This window comes from Rissa tridactyla, chromosome 6 (assembly GCF_028500815.1).
Source record: "Rissa tridactyla isolate bRisTri1 chromosome 6, bRisTri1.patW.cur.20221130, whole genome shotgun sequence".
Taxonomy (NCBI): Eukaryota; Metazoa; Chordata; class Aves; order Charadriiformes; family Laridae; genus Rissa; species Rissa tridactyla.
The window spans coordinates 8,191,301-8,206,564 of NC_071471.1; the positions used below are offsets into that span (position 1 = coordinate 8,191,301).

The 15,264-nt window shown below is 39.4% G+C and overlaps 1 long non-coding RNA gene across 1 annotated transcript; it reads right to left on the bottom strand.

Moving 5' to 3' along the window:
* Window positions 1-437: 437 nt before the first annotated feature.
* LOC128911949 (uncharacterized) lies at window positions 438-9,630 on the bottom strand. The gene is made up of 4 exons (XR_008467242.1): window positions 9,503-9,630; window positions 6,209-6,447; window positions 4,149-4,203; window positions 438-565 (listed from the first exon to the last, which is right to left on the bottom strand). It is a non-coding gene; the product is annotated as an uncharacterized LOC128911949 (long non-coding RNA).
* Between the last annotated feature and the right edge of the window lie 5,634 nt (window positions 9,631-15,264).

Sequence of the window (15,264 nt, forward strand, 5' to 3'; positions counted from 1 at the left end):
CCTGCTTTCCTTTCCTCCTGCGACTAGAACCAAGAACTATTTTTTTTTGTTTTTTTAAGGCTTATTCATGCTTTTTCATCAAGTATTTGCAGGGAAGAGCTGTGCTGCTGATCCAATCAGCCAGGCAGCACAAGGTGACTCAGGGCTGGCAGCTCACAAATAAGGAGCAGAACACAAATAGCAAGTGCTTATTTAAAATTAGTTCCGGTCAATGTAAGAACTTAAAAATTTACCCAAGACAATAGTCGGATAATATCAAGTAATGGGTGTATCTGAGAAAATTGTTCTCTGCTGGTGAATACTCTCTGAAGTAACATTCATCAAATGACTTATGAATTATTTATTCAGCTGTGCTCTTAAACCTTAAAAGCAAACATTATTGATTTTGCTTCATATATCATATTATGGAACCAAAAAATAGGAAAAAAAAAAAATACCATGTCTAAAGTGGCATGGAAACAGCCCACCAGCGTGTTTATCTGTCCTGTAACGCAGAGAACGACGTACAGAAGTTGCAACGGCAAAGTCAGAGAGTGATTCTGGCCTCACTGGCATCTGCAAAACACTGTCAAGAAGATCTGCCTTTAGCTACAGAATGCGGCGTGGAGTGTGAATAGAAAAAAAACACGTTTTGAATCTAAATCAAAACGTAAGTGCTCTACTCTCGTGTAGTTGCTTTCAAACTGTTTGTGTATGTATCAAAGTTGAGACTTAAATATCCAAGGTGAACAATAGCAAAATGAAGTATTTACATTGCTGGAGTGGCAGAGAGAGTCTGAGGGAGAATACTCCAACTTGAAACAGAATTTCCTAGGAAGGGCTGAAGATTTTGTGGTTTTTTTTCAGCACTGAAATACACAGAGAACGGTAGACTTCGCAAGGGGAAGAAACAACAGTATCATAAATAAAACTTACAGTCAAGAAAAACAATAAATACTAAGTGCTTTGTTGCACACATGAGTTATTAAGGTTAACAACCCCATCTATTAGTATTTTTTTCTTATTAGTAGTACATTAGTACAAAGAAAACACTGTGATCTAGGTGGACAACACCAGCTCCTTCCATGAGGCCAGGTACCAAATGAGTGCGAAGCCCTTGAAGTAAAACAGGTAGTGATTTCCCCTACGTTTCTCGGTCCATTAATCTCCCTGTCATTCCTATCCAGCTTTTTCATATCTTCCTTGGACTTGGTGACAACGGAAAGCTTACGAGACTCCAAAGTACCATCATTAAAATAACAGATTACAAGGACAAAGCTCAGCATTCACCTTGCACCCAATGATATCTGATCAGAAGAGTTTCTTAAAAATTCAGGCTTCAGAACTGTACTCCAAAGTATCATGAAAGAAAAATCTTACTTTTAGCTACGCGACTTCTTTTGACTTCAGAGAGAATCACAAAACCTGTGACAAATGCTTGCGCTCTTTAGATTTAGTGGCTTCACACAGTAAAATCTGGGAATCACCACACTGAAAGCGTTCCCCTCTCCAGTTATCAACACAACTGGAAAGTACAGGAAAACAATTATTAACAAAAAAAAGGTTTAACCAATGGTGTCTTTCAAATATTTTCATCGTGCTCCAAATTAATGCCTCTGTTAACCCAAAGTAAGTCCCAACGGCCCTGAAGGGGGGGACTCCCCATTGCATGACACCCAACCAAAATGTGATGTCTTCTTCTCATGTTAACGCGTTGTGCGGATGAATAACACAGCTGTTGCCTCTCACAACATATTCGTTATACGGAGAAAAACGGTGAAACATTTGTCAAGCTGTTGTTTTCTTAGCAGCTCACTTTAAAAACTCTACCTTTAAAAAGAAAATCTAAAGTTAAACTGTAATGAAGCTAAATGACTGGATATTACAGAAGCCTTTGGCTACGGTCAGGGTTTATTAGGAGATAGTTCATGACACACAATATTATACAGCGTTTAAAAACAACCGATTTGGCAACGTTATGGAGTTGTTGCATCTATGTAGGAGAACATCTCTGCTTACAGGGAGCCCTTGATGAAGTGTTAATATGGGAGAAGAACTGAGTACTTTTTGGAGTAAAATCTACCCTGTGTGGGGAAAAAAAAATAAATAAAAAATCAATAAATATATTTCTTCTTTCAAATCACAGTTGGCAAATTAGATCCACATTTCTTTGAGAGAAATCGCTTTAGCGAGAAGCGCCTCTATCAAATGAGATTTCAAATGTCTTGTGTTTCAAAGTTTTTCATGGTTGCTTATATAATACATTTGCTATATGGGCAGAGTTATCCTCTGTACTATATTTGTTGACATAATCTAGAGGTATCTTAGTAGCATATTTCACAATTTGAAAGATATTTTTGACTACATATGCTTATTTGGTGGAGTTTGGGGACTTCAGATGTTGCATTTGACATGTAAACAGCTATGACTGATGACCAACCTTGTCAAGTGGGATACAGAAAAATAATTACATTTTCCGTAGCCCCAGCTGATGGACGGCAGGATATGAGAACCCTTAACCAAACTTACTGATACTTGAAAAGATGCGGGCACCTCGGTTTACAAAGATCAGGAGACTACTAGAAAAAGGCTTACTATTTTAACTGTGGAGCGAATAGAGAATACTTGGTGCTGTCCTGCAGCCTAGAGGTGCTTGCAAAGTGTCACAGTGACATAGCAGGGAAGCAGCAGAAATAAGCAGGCCAGCCAAAGTCATATTTAAATCACTTATAACGGGATCTCTCAGCATACAGCCATTGAATTTCCCAGGCATGGATGAGTAATTTAAGATTAGGTATCATTTTAGATGCTTTGTCCTATGATGTGGGATCATTTTCAGCAGGTATGGGGCTCTGCAGCTATTGCGTTTGGTAGGAAGGCTCAGCGTGCTCAGCTGGAGAAGAGTGGGTTCACACTCAAGGGCCAAATTCGTAAAAGCAAGGGAAGGTGTAGAGGTAAGTGCCGTGGCTGGCGCTGCACTAAACGACCTGAGTAATTCTTGCCCACCGAGGGCTGTGAGGAGCGTTCGTCGCTGAAGGAGGTTGACAGCGCTTTCATTTCCATGCTCCTGCCTCCGTTCCAGCCTGTGCTCCTTGGTCTTTTGCATATACGCTACCAATATACTGTTATATTCAGCTTTCTGGGGAAAGCAGATAAGGCCAGTTATCGTTGCATCACTAACAAGTTAGCATCTTGTGTCCCTAAAGACCTATCAATGGAGGCAGGGCTAAATTTCTTGATCTTATTTATAAAAAGAAAGCATTACTTTTCATTTTAGTATCAAATTAATACAAGAATTAATATCCTTTGATAAAAAATTCTCCACTGGTGTCTTCGGCCACAACGCACATTTGCTGAAAGCCAATCTATCTCACACTGGGTATTATTAAAATGATTTCACATCATTTGGAGGCAAGGAAGATAAGTGAGTAAAAGGCTGGCAATCTAGAAGCGCTGTCTTCTATGGGATGTACTAGGAGCAACTTCTTGAACCATCAAGTAATGTTTTATAGCTTCTGAGATTATATTCCTTCTGCTTGTCAGTCACAAGTACAGGAAAAAATGGAGCACTAGTAAATAGAGATAACGGGGATTTATGGGGACATGCAATGAATAAATACACAGGGAATAAAGTGCTGTATATGCATATACCAATATTTCAGAAAATATTTTTAGATATTTTAACAGTATCCCTAAATATTTACCAGTATCCCCCTAAGTATTCTGCTTACCTTTCCTAATATCTCCTCCTCTCTGTTTTTTCCTCTTTCAGGTTGTTTCTTAATATAGCGTTTGACTAAAATGCCACGTCTTTCTCCTATCGTTAAACCATTTTATTTTTACCTGGATGTTAAATTTCAAACCTTTTTGGAAAAATTGTTTTCAGCTTATCCTGCAGTTACCATAAGTGAGAAGCTGCCTACAAACAATGACAAGCTTTGTAATGTGTGTTAATAGAAACATCTGACCTCTCGTGAAGTCTGCAAACAGAAAGAGTTATAATCACAGCTGCTTCCTGCTTTGGATAAACAATTTTGGAGCATGGTGAAAACAGGCTGCCTAATTTCAAACACCAGTCTTAAACAAAAAAGTTAACATTTCTTATTGTCTTTTCTCAACTTTAGTTATAAAATCTTTATAGAAAAAGTAGCATTTTCAAAAGCACTCACCTTTGGGGATTTTCTACATTCCTTAACTTGTGGGCATCTGTTTCCAGTGGAATTGCTGTAGAAGGAATACAAACATATCGTCAATGGGTTTTAAAATAGCCTGTAAATGCCCAAGGAATAACAGGTCTCTGGTTGAAAATAACTTGTCTAATTTTTTTCCCTGCTACAAAAAAAGCTATTTAGTCTTAAGAGCTACCAATGCTTTTTATCCAAATAGTATTTAACCCAAACACTTCGCTGACTATTATACCCAGTAATTTAATGGCTTCCTTATTAATGTGGACTTATTAGCACAATAAGGAACGTAACTTCAAAATGCTTTTGATACTGACTGCCAGTGCATAAACTGCATAAAACCAGCCATAAAATAAAGTCAAAAAAGTCTTATCAGCCCATAAATATAACAAAGCAAGTTGCTGCCCTTGATTACTTAAGTCCAATTAACAGTGGTCACTTCACAACTGAATTTGCTGTTACAAAATCTTGAATTCACCTATAAAGCTAAACCCATTGCTTTTTGAGGAGCAAATAGTACATTCAAACTTGAACTTAATGGAAATAAAGGACATGGAAGCTGGAGTTCAGGCTCAAGGTCAACATATATTAACAATCAGAAAGCCAAAACAAATTCCTGAGGAATGAAATCTGTAATAACTTTTCATTAGTAAATCAATTATGAAATGAGGACAACTTTCTAAAAAAAGGTGGTCATTATAAAGCACGTTGAAGGTACTATTGTACCTTCTTCTTGTGAAGAAAAAAAAAAAAAATCCATAGAATTGCAATTCCATGGCCATTTTACATGCAAAAAGACAGCAGGACTTAGGTTTTATTTTTGCAGATTGTCATAAATATAAAAAAAGAATCTTTTTTCCCCCATAAGACAGGAATTATCCCAAAGTGGAAATGAACACATTTTCAAATTTACGATGCCACAATATTTGAGCAGAGTTGCTTCTGAATCAAAACGTTGCTGTTTGGAGCTGTGTGGTTCTTTACTTAATTTGAAATCACTTTGTCTCTGTAGCATAAATGACTTTCCATTCTCTCCGATAGGTGGAACGCAGGCTGCTAGCAAAAAAATTCACCTATTCGACAGTAGCAGAATTTGTCAAAGCTTGATCTATGGCTTACCCTCCCTCTAAAAAACATCAGTTCATAGAAAGTTGATGTGGTTTATCATTTACTGAGACACTGCTATATTTAATAACAGCATTCCAACATTCGTTATTGATCTCTGTATTGCAACAATTCTTTCAATTCAGTCTGTCACATGGATGCACTATACCTTTACCGACTTTGCTGTGATGGTTTATGGAGCCCAGGCCTGGACCATTTCCCACAACGGCAAGGCCGTGTGCACGCATAGATAAAGCAAGTGAAATGTAAGGGAAACATTCTATATGGTTCTATGTTACTCAAATCTGAGAAATATTTAAAAACCAAAAGAATATATTTATTAAGCAAGTGTACTTATTTAAATCACATTACATTTGGGTTGCATTTATACTATGAATCTGAATTTAAATTCAGATTTAGAGTTTGAAAGCCAAAATAAATGTAAAATATCTGACTGACTTCAGTCTGACTCCTCTGGACACACCCACACAACCGAGAAGAGAATTTGCCCAACTGGAGACAATTCTGCGCCCAGTTTTTATGTGAAAGATTTAAGGGTCTCCACCTCGAACAAATTGAGACTAAATATGATGAGAGCTCTGGGAACTAAAACTCTTCAGTGAAGGACAGAAAATTCTATTATCTATGTAGGGAAAAAAGAAAAGAAAAAAAAAAAGAAAGAAGAAAAAGCACAGACAAAGCTAGGGGGAAAAGAAAATAATGCAGCAGATTCACTTCAATTCAGAAAGGTAAGACGCTCTTCCAGGCTGCTCAGCAAGACAGGAAAGAGATTCTGAAATATCAGCAAAGTCATAAGGTATGTCACGTAGCCAGAATGTGTCCCCAGCCTCCCGAAGAGAGATAAAACCTGGCAGCACGGTTTAGTTGGCAGACGTGGAATTGCACTATAAAATCACTACCACGTCTTCTTAAGGACATACATGTCGGACTCATCCATCCTGTGTCTCAGCAGTCGAGCAGTGCTCGCCCCAAGGCAAAGGGAGACAAGGCGATGTTTTGGTTGTATGCACATCTTTGGAGCACCTTCTGCCTCCTCTCCTGTGAGCACTTCGTCTCATGGGCCACATCCTTCATTGTGGTCTTATCTCCTCGTGAGCACTACAGCGATGTCCTGGGCTGTACAGCTACTACGCAAAAATGGTCTGATATTGACAGGGACCTAGAAAGTAGGAAAACAGAGGTGGTTCAAAGCCATCTTCCACCCGCCCCATCCTTTCATGGGTGCATGAATATGGAATAATCATTACAGAAAAAACCCTCAGAATTTCGCAGGTCAGCTTGGCAGATGTTTCTTGTTCTTGTAAACAATTTTTGAGGCGCGTGCTGCATGTGAAGAGCTGTAAATGCCTCTGCTGTGAATCAATGCCTCTCAGGCATAAAAAGATATATTGTCACAGGATAATATCTCTCCTTTTCCTGTTTTTTTTCAATACTGTCAAAACAAATGCTTTGCTTGAAAATAATTCTTGCAATATTTTGGATTCCCACTTGTTTGACAAATATGAGCAAGTCAAAATTAAAGGGATTTGTCATCACAGAGTCAACTCCAGAAACTAAACGTGAGCCACATCCGATAGGAATGCTTTGTGTGCCGGAGAATCATTTCCCAGTCAGAGAAAAATTGCCCATTTGGGGATGCTCCAGGTGACACGTTAGACATAAGCATTCAGATTGGGTACAATAACAGAATCCCTGCTAAGCGTGAAAACATTTTTGTTGCTTGTAGATGTTAAGAGGAATCAATATCGAAAAGCTTTATTACTACGACTCCCTTTCCTCCTACCCTACTTTGCGAGGCCAATTTCCCAGGCAGTCATGAGCCCGCTGCCCCTGTGGCACGGTGCTGGCAGTGGGGATTTAAAGGGTCTGATTCTTCCACTGCCTTTTTTCCCAGCATATATGTTAAATGCAGAATTATCAGGTTTCCCTGTACAGAAACTGCTTGAAAGAGAGGAGAGATTTATTTCAAAATCAAAGTGCAATCCAAGAGTCTAGTCTAGTGCATTAAACAACAATATCCCATAAGGGGAGATTGCTGGCCTTTCATGATTAATAAATTCTTTTTTTTTGAAAAGCGTCAAGGAAAACGGATGCATGTGTCTCAGAGTTCAGAAGAAAGTTTAAGCGTGAGTGATAACAAGGAATAAAAGCAGGAACCACAAGCAAGAAGAAAAATCGAGACCTGCACAAGAAATTATGTTGCCATAAGAAGTCTAAAACATCAAGAAGCCTGCCAAGTGCTTAAAAACAGTCATTCAGTGCCAAAGCAAGCTGCAAACTAAAGAAAATACTTAACCAAATTTGTTTACCCAGGGTCATTTTTTAAATGGTATTAAAGTAGACGAATCATAACAGAAATGAAAGTCTGTAATTTTAGCAGATGATTGCTAACTGCACTAATTAAGTGGCTTTAATTGGCTCCATCGAAGTCAAGAGACAATTCATGTGTACATTGCTGCAAGACTCAGTAATCATAATTTCTGCAAAGTAACTTTTAAATGAGTTATCCTGCAGCTTTTATTATCTAGATAGCTGGTTTCAGTCCATGATTTGCAGATTCCCAGGGGCCATGGACCGAGGCACTAAAGGTAACTAAGAAAAGCATGTTTACTGTCAATACACTTTCCCAGGAAGCTTTGAAGGATCCCAAAAGTGAGAAAGATAAAGAAGAGAAGGGGGGGCAGAGAGAATACATTTTTTCTGCTTTATTACTTCATTATCGCTCCCTAACTTTCTGAGCGCTTTCAAAATATGGAAAGATATGTTCTTGCTTTCCCCTGAAGAATTCCTATTTTGCTGCCCTTCTTAATTAAAGAGAAATAATGTTAAAAATTAATTCTAAGGCACAAATCCCAAACATTTTACCATGTGCGAGCACTGCTGCCAAAAAATAGTTTCTACTCCTTGTAATGTTATTTAATCTTATTATTGAAAGTGGGCAACCTCAACTAAAACTTGGGGGTTTAGATAGCCTGAACCACACAAGTCCATCAGAAAATAATTTCCCCCATGGCGTCACTATTCAGCAAAAATTTTAATAACTGAAGAAGCAGTCCTAGAGCAGGAAGCATCAAGGCCTCTTATTTTATGTTTTCTCATTTAGCCCCATAACTCTCCCGTTTCACCTTGAAGTCTGACAAGAGCAATTAGTCCCTCTCCTTCCCATGAAATCACTTTATGGATTTGCAGCCTGTTGCTTTATTGTCATTCCTTTTCTCCAAATTGAGTATGTTCAGCTTTCCTGCAGTCCGACGTTATAAACCTTTCACTCTTTCAGTTGCGCTCTTCCCAACCCTCTTATTTATCTTTCTTTTTAGAAATACCATGCTCAAAAGCTTAATGTAGCATTTTAAATGTTACCTTCCCAGTTCCAAATTGAAAGGACTACATTTTTTCATTTATAGCTACTGTTTTATAGGTGATCAAAACCTCAAAAAGTGGAGAACTGATCTAAAGATGTATAAAAGCCTTTGTACTAGAGCAACTACTTTAAGACTATTTTAACTCAAACATATGAAAAAGCTGAATTAAAAGTACGCGTATATAAAAGTAGCTCCGCCATTTCTGAATCTCCGAACATTGACCATGACTACCTTAGAACTTTTAAAACATACTGATTTATATTTATTTCTTGTGCAGTCTCCCCTAAAAAGGAAAAACTTATTTTTTTTAAAAGCGTAGTTATAATTTTTTCTCAATTACTTTTTTAATACCTTTGTCTCCATTTTTTCCAGAAGATATCAAAGAAAACATTTTGTAGCCAACATCCTATGATAGGTTTCATTTGTCCTCTCCTAAATAAATTGAAGAAATAATTTAAGCTGAAGTCTACTTTTCCACCCCTGGAGAAGGTTCTCCTGTTCAACTCCACAATGTTCTTTCTCCTTAATCATTTTTTTCTGTAGGGAAGAACAAACTCATGAAATTACGGTCACATCATTTTTAGCTTAAAGGTCAGCATCTCTCTCTTTTTTCTCTTTAGATATGAGGATAAAATTTACATGGGTCAGGACTGACAACACTTTCTCATTTTTATTTACTGGCTCTGTGAAGCGAAGGTAACAGTTGCAGAGTCGGCTGTGAGCTTGGCAGCGCAGTTGCTATTTCGAAAAGAAATAAATACATGAAAGCACTGTCCACATTTGAAATCAGGCTTTGAGGGGTGGTGTGCCTGTACCACAAGCGTGATGCTTTGCACCCTTCTTTCTCCTTACCTTATTTCTGCCCAACTCAGCCCGGGTGAGCCGCGCAATGGTGACAGAGCAGCAGGTGAGGCTTCCTTCAGTACGAGGAACTGCACAGAAAAGAAAAAAAACTAAATCTACAGGGAACAACGGTGCAGCACAAAGCTAAAATGAGATAGAGACAGCCAAGAAAACTACTGAAGCAATGAAGACTTGCAACAGCTGCAAGAAGGAATAAATAAATATAGGCAACACGTAGATATCTGTCTGAATTCTGCCAGCCCCGTGGAAATTAATATAAAGTGACAGTGCAGTTGAAAGCAAGACAAGGCAAGAGAGCAGCCCTTGTGCAGCACAGAGCCTGCGGTAGGTAGGGAGAAGGTTCCCGGCAGGCAGGCAGGGAGGACAACAGCCCTGCTCCCAGCACCAAAGCAGGAGCAGCAAAACCCGTTTAGTCCCTCCATCAGCACCTGCTGCTCCCACTTTTATTTTGCCAAACGTGATACTGCCCCCATCTCCTGGCAGGGGGAGAGGCACGCCTGCTGCGGGGTTAGCAGGAGGGTACACGATCGCTTTGTGGATGTACATAATCCAGCCACGGGAATGACGAGCCTCCTTCACACCACTTAAACATGAGGAAAACAGTGCTAACACGCGTGTCCCCCTGTGCTACATCTACCCCTCTCTGCAGCCTCTCTCCAGGCCAGCTAAGTGGTTAGACAGCCTTGGGTAGACATTTTTCCCCAGGACCTGTTGGAAGAGAGATAAGCAGATATCGAAAGAGCAAAAAAAAAAAAAAAAAAATCACATTTAGAAATTACAGCTTGCATAAATGCCTGTGGGTCTCACCTCTTTCAGTACATTACCCCAGTTCCCACAGGGAGCGCAGCTGAATGATCACTGTCGCCACCCTGGCAGCACAAGAACAACCAGACAAGTCCCCCCAGGTCTTCCCCAGCTGCATGTAGGGATGAGGGTTCAGGTGATGGCGTTTAAATAAATCTGTTGCCAGATAACTTGTCCTTGAGCAGCCACTAATACAGATTTAGCTGTGACAGGGAAAGATAAGTTTGAGCTAGGTCCATAAAAATGTAGCCTCATGTCAAATAAAAATAAAAACAGGAACATGGTATATATCAAAATACCCTTGTAAAGCAAAGGGGTGAAGATTTTATGCAGTGTGTGAGCACTTTATACTCTTATGACCCTGATTATCAACAGAGAGCCTAGATTTCTTTACTCTGTAGTTTGTACTATCCCTCCCCTGGCTACAAAGCAGCGGTTCCCACCACCTCACTGCCTTGTTCTGCACACGGGTGCAGGACAGAATATATTACATATATAAATAAAGAGCAAATATACTTGAAATATACTTCAAAGACTGGGCATATAGTTTTAGAAAATTCACATTGTAGTTGGTAAAGTAAATTAACCTCCTGGAAATTATCAAGAGTTTTGAGCTATTTCTGGAGGAGGAAAAAATGGCTGAAAAAGTTGTTAAATTTTTACAGTTCTTATAACAACTGCCATTTAAAATTTATGTCACTGTGTGTGCATTTTTGTTTATGATTTTCAAACAATTATTCACTTGGTTGTTTAATTAAGGAAATAATTCTATTTGAGTATAAGGTCGGTGCCTTTGCTCGGAGGTGTGGGCGCTGGATTGTCCATGGTTTTGGCATATTGTGTGGACTGTGACAAACTAAAAAGTCTCAGGCTGCTGCAGCATTTTGAAGTTGCTGGGCACAGCCTGGAGGCTGTGAAAAGCTACCGGGACTTGCTGGGCTCTGTCCCGAGCTACAAAATGTGATTTATCATATGTGGGAAGGACAACACAGTGTTGCAGAAACCCAACAAAGAGGCAACATTTGTGGTAGCTCCCCTGGCTTGGTAAATTAAGATGTCGTATGCCCCATAATATGCTTTCCAGCTCATTCTACAAGATATTCTTGGAGATATATTAAAACTGCCGCGTGCCTGAAAAAGTCATTGATTTAAAATCAGAAATAACTGACAGAAGTTTCTTCCCTTCATCCCGAGAGGCTTAGACTGGGGTTTCAGCAACGCATCTGCCTCCAGGCAACGCTGGCAGATGGCCTAGACACCACTTCCCCCAAACGCTTTCCCATAGCCAAGAATTCAGATTTGCAGAGTTCCAAAGAAATAACACTTTTACTTCCCTGATCAAACACAAGAAACACTGGACCTGAGAATTGTACACGTCCCCTTCACAGGCAGCTATACAAAGGTCCCGCCAGTTCAAGGACATGAATAACTTCAATAAGTCAGGCTGCTCAGCACAACCCTGTGTGCAGCTCACACGCTGCTGAAGTCAATAAGAAAGATTTCCTCTAATAGGTTTCGAATCGGGCTAGAGCACAGCACCGGGCTGCCACGCTCATAACACGGGACGTGCATCAACAGAACATTTTTAGCACCTATAAAACAAGAAAACAAGGCAGAATGCATGCATTTCCCTAGCTGCAGCAAAACGAACACAAAAATATTAATGCAATGGTGTGAAAACCACTCATTATTACTAATTTCTCTTTTATACTTGATCCTTTCTCTCAGCGAGCAGCTCTCTACCACCCATATGTCTATACACGCATGTACACAGAGACAGGCATGCAGAAACACGAAGGCACTTTTTTATTTCTGCACCACAGACCAACATTACTCCTCTGCCTCTTCAATAACGAGATGCCGAAGAAGGAAATAAGCCTTTGCAAAGGCACTGTATTCTGGCTCACCGCTCTTTGCTGTTTTTCAGCTGGATGTCACTTCAGATTACCAAATGCTGTCCAAAGTGCAACACAAACCCAACAGACCAATTTCTGTACTTATTTAATACTTCTGAATTCACTGATGCTGCGTGAGGTATAAATAAGTACGGATATTGCCCTAATATGTTTAGGGTAATATAAATCTGAAAAAATAGTCTGTCTTCTGCACTAGCAATCAAATCCCATTCTGAGCTAAAATAAACCTTAGGGAAAATATTAAAGACTGAAGGATGAGCTAAGTATGTAAAATTCAGCTAAGTAATGAGTAAATAGGTACATGAACTACATACATAGAAACATTTGATGAATGAGCTGAAGTAGGAAAAAATTATGTAGGGTAACCTAAGGGGGCATAGCTTAAAGCAATGTGAGGAAATCTGCTTGACAGTGAGACATATTAGACTGTGGAATAGTCTCTCAGGAAGAAGTATCAACACTATAATTTGGATAACTTAAGATATGATTGGAGAAAACACCAGAAAACTATGACATGTAGCAATATTCCAGGATTTGAGGATCCAGAAGACAAACGGTGGCAAGAGTCATCTCTCTACTGTCAGCTCACGTTCTTTAAGCTCTTGCCAAATGACCACAAGATAGAATTTTTCTACCATGAAGGAGCCCAAAAAGGACAGCCAAGAGGTGCAGCAGACCTTGCCACCAGTTGTCAACAGGACATCAAGCTTTGCTAAGGGTGCACAGAGACTGCCTGGGGTAAAAGCACGGAGACACAACAAGCGAGAACACTCAGGGCCCACCAGTGAGGTCATGCTTTGAGGCTGGACCACAGGTCTCCACAGGTCCCCTCCAACCACCATTGGTATGGCTCTGCAATTCAGTTAGAGGAATCAACATTAGAGTACACACTCTACAGCTCTCTTTCCACATCAGTGATATTTAAAGGATGACCTGCTAAAACAAGCCATGCAAAGTTATCTGCCGCTTCTCATCTTTGTGTCTCTCCCTGCTCCCCCCTCCCCCGCCCCCGACAGTAGAAGATGCCATTTAGGTTCAGGTCTAATTAAGCTTATCTGACTAGCATAGGAAGTCCACTATTTCAGTAGTAGTGGCTACGCTCCGTGAACACATTTCTTTAACCAGAAAACGTCTACTGAGCTCAAAAAAGGTTTTTTACCCATAACACAGCAGTGAACAGCATGTATTGTCCAAGACCGTTGTTCTTTCTGTGCAATACATGGCTCATCATCAGAGGCTCACGTGATTTTTTTGTCTCCTCAAGTGGATAGCCTATGTTTACAAAGTGAAGATTGATAACTGAAGTGAGAGCTAGTACTTGCCCTGGGCTAATGCCCACATTTTCACCCAACTGCAAAAACAAATGATCTATCTTTTCTACCTTTTAGAATTGCCACATTATTAAATATATATAAATAAATAGATGCTGTGTCTACATTTAAAATATATATTTTGTATATATACTTTTATATATAGAATATGAGTATATATATAAATTGAAGTGTGCAGAGGAGAGGGTTCTCAAGCCAAGCTTATTGAGATTCAAAGTGCAGCAGACCTTTTTCTCATCATATGAACAAGAATATTTTGAAGCAAATTTGCATTTTGTAGCCAGGGGCATCATTTGCAGGTGACTGAACAATCAATTAAAATAGCTTGAGCAGGTTTTTCTGTAGGTTTTTCCATATAACCAGGTCATTGCTGCTTATTCACATGGTTGGGAGCATTTTAGTTGTTAATAACACAAGGTTTTTTTAAAGATTTCCGGTCTGTTTTATAGATTTACTTTTTCTTTTCCCCAAGCTGATGGAGGACTGAACATGCACCTTTCAACACGTTGTCATGTTAGTCAGCCTTAGCAGTACTATAGATCCGTGCTGCTATTACAATTTTTCTACCTTACTAATTAAAAGGTACCGATTCAATGCAGACCACATAGCCATCGCAAAATGCATCAATGGCTGCTCCATCGCCTTAAACCTTGGAGTATTTGGGCTTTGAATAAAGCGAAAGACAAGTCGGCAGAACTGAACTGAATTCAGAATTGGTAGTTTGATGAGGCTTAGGATAGTCCTATTTGACTTGCACCGTTTCAAAAGCCATCAGTTCTTGATCTACGTGTTGTTTATAGCCAGTTGGCTGTAGTTATTTGCAATTTCTCTGTGTGGCTCAGTTGCGTGTTTTGATCAGCTCCAGACTCATATTTCAGCTCCAAGCCACTGTTCCTTGTGAGTGTGTTATAAAACAGGTGGTGAACTCCATAACCACAATTACCATGGCTCTTTATTTCCATTAGTGACTGATAATTGTTTTTTCTTAGGATAAATATTTTTAGTTGTCTGAACAAATGCACTTATGCGTAACAGGGTTCAGCACTTCAATCGTAGCAAAACAATTTTGTCATTGGTGGTGAGTCAATCATCTTATAAAATGCATAGTCAGTTTTGGGGTTGTTTGTTCTTTTTCATAAAGTGTTCATCAAACACGTGAATAACGAACGCATAACTTAGGATCAGACACGATATGTAAATTTAGGGCTCGATTCATTCAATGATTTATTTAGCAAGAATGAGTATTACTATCTGAAAGCATCAAATTAGTTCTGTATTAACAGCGAACTGAACTTTTTGACTTTGTGCACAAGTGTTTGCATGCACACACCCTACCCTACCGCTGAGCCAGATTCTGCCTTGCGCTCACCTTCACCAGCCTCAGGGAAGGCAAAGGGTTCCCAGTCCCATATTTCTATTCAAAAACTGTCCAAAAAAGCCCACAATGCTACAGCTAGTGGAAGAGAAATGGCATATTTTGCATACCCCTTATGACTCTGTTCAGTATGCATATGGTTTTCTTGACTTGAGATATAATCTATCAGAGTATATTCATACCACCACCTCCAGTATTGCTCTGGTGTAGCTAAGGTTCAGTTATCATTTTCATTATAAACATTTGCAGTGGGTTGGAATAATTTGTTGTAGAGCATACCAAGCTGTCTGCTTGGATGCGTTGGATTTTTCCTCCATGCAATTG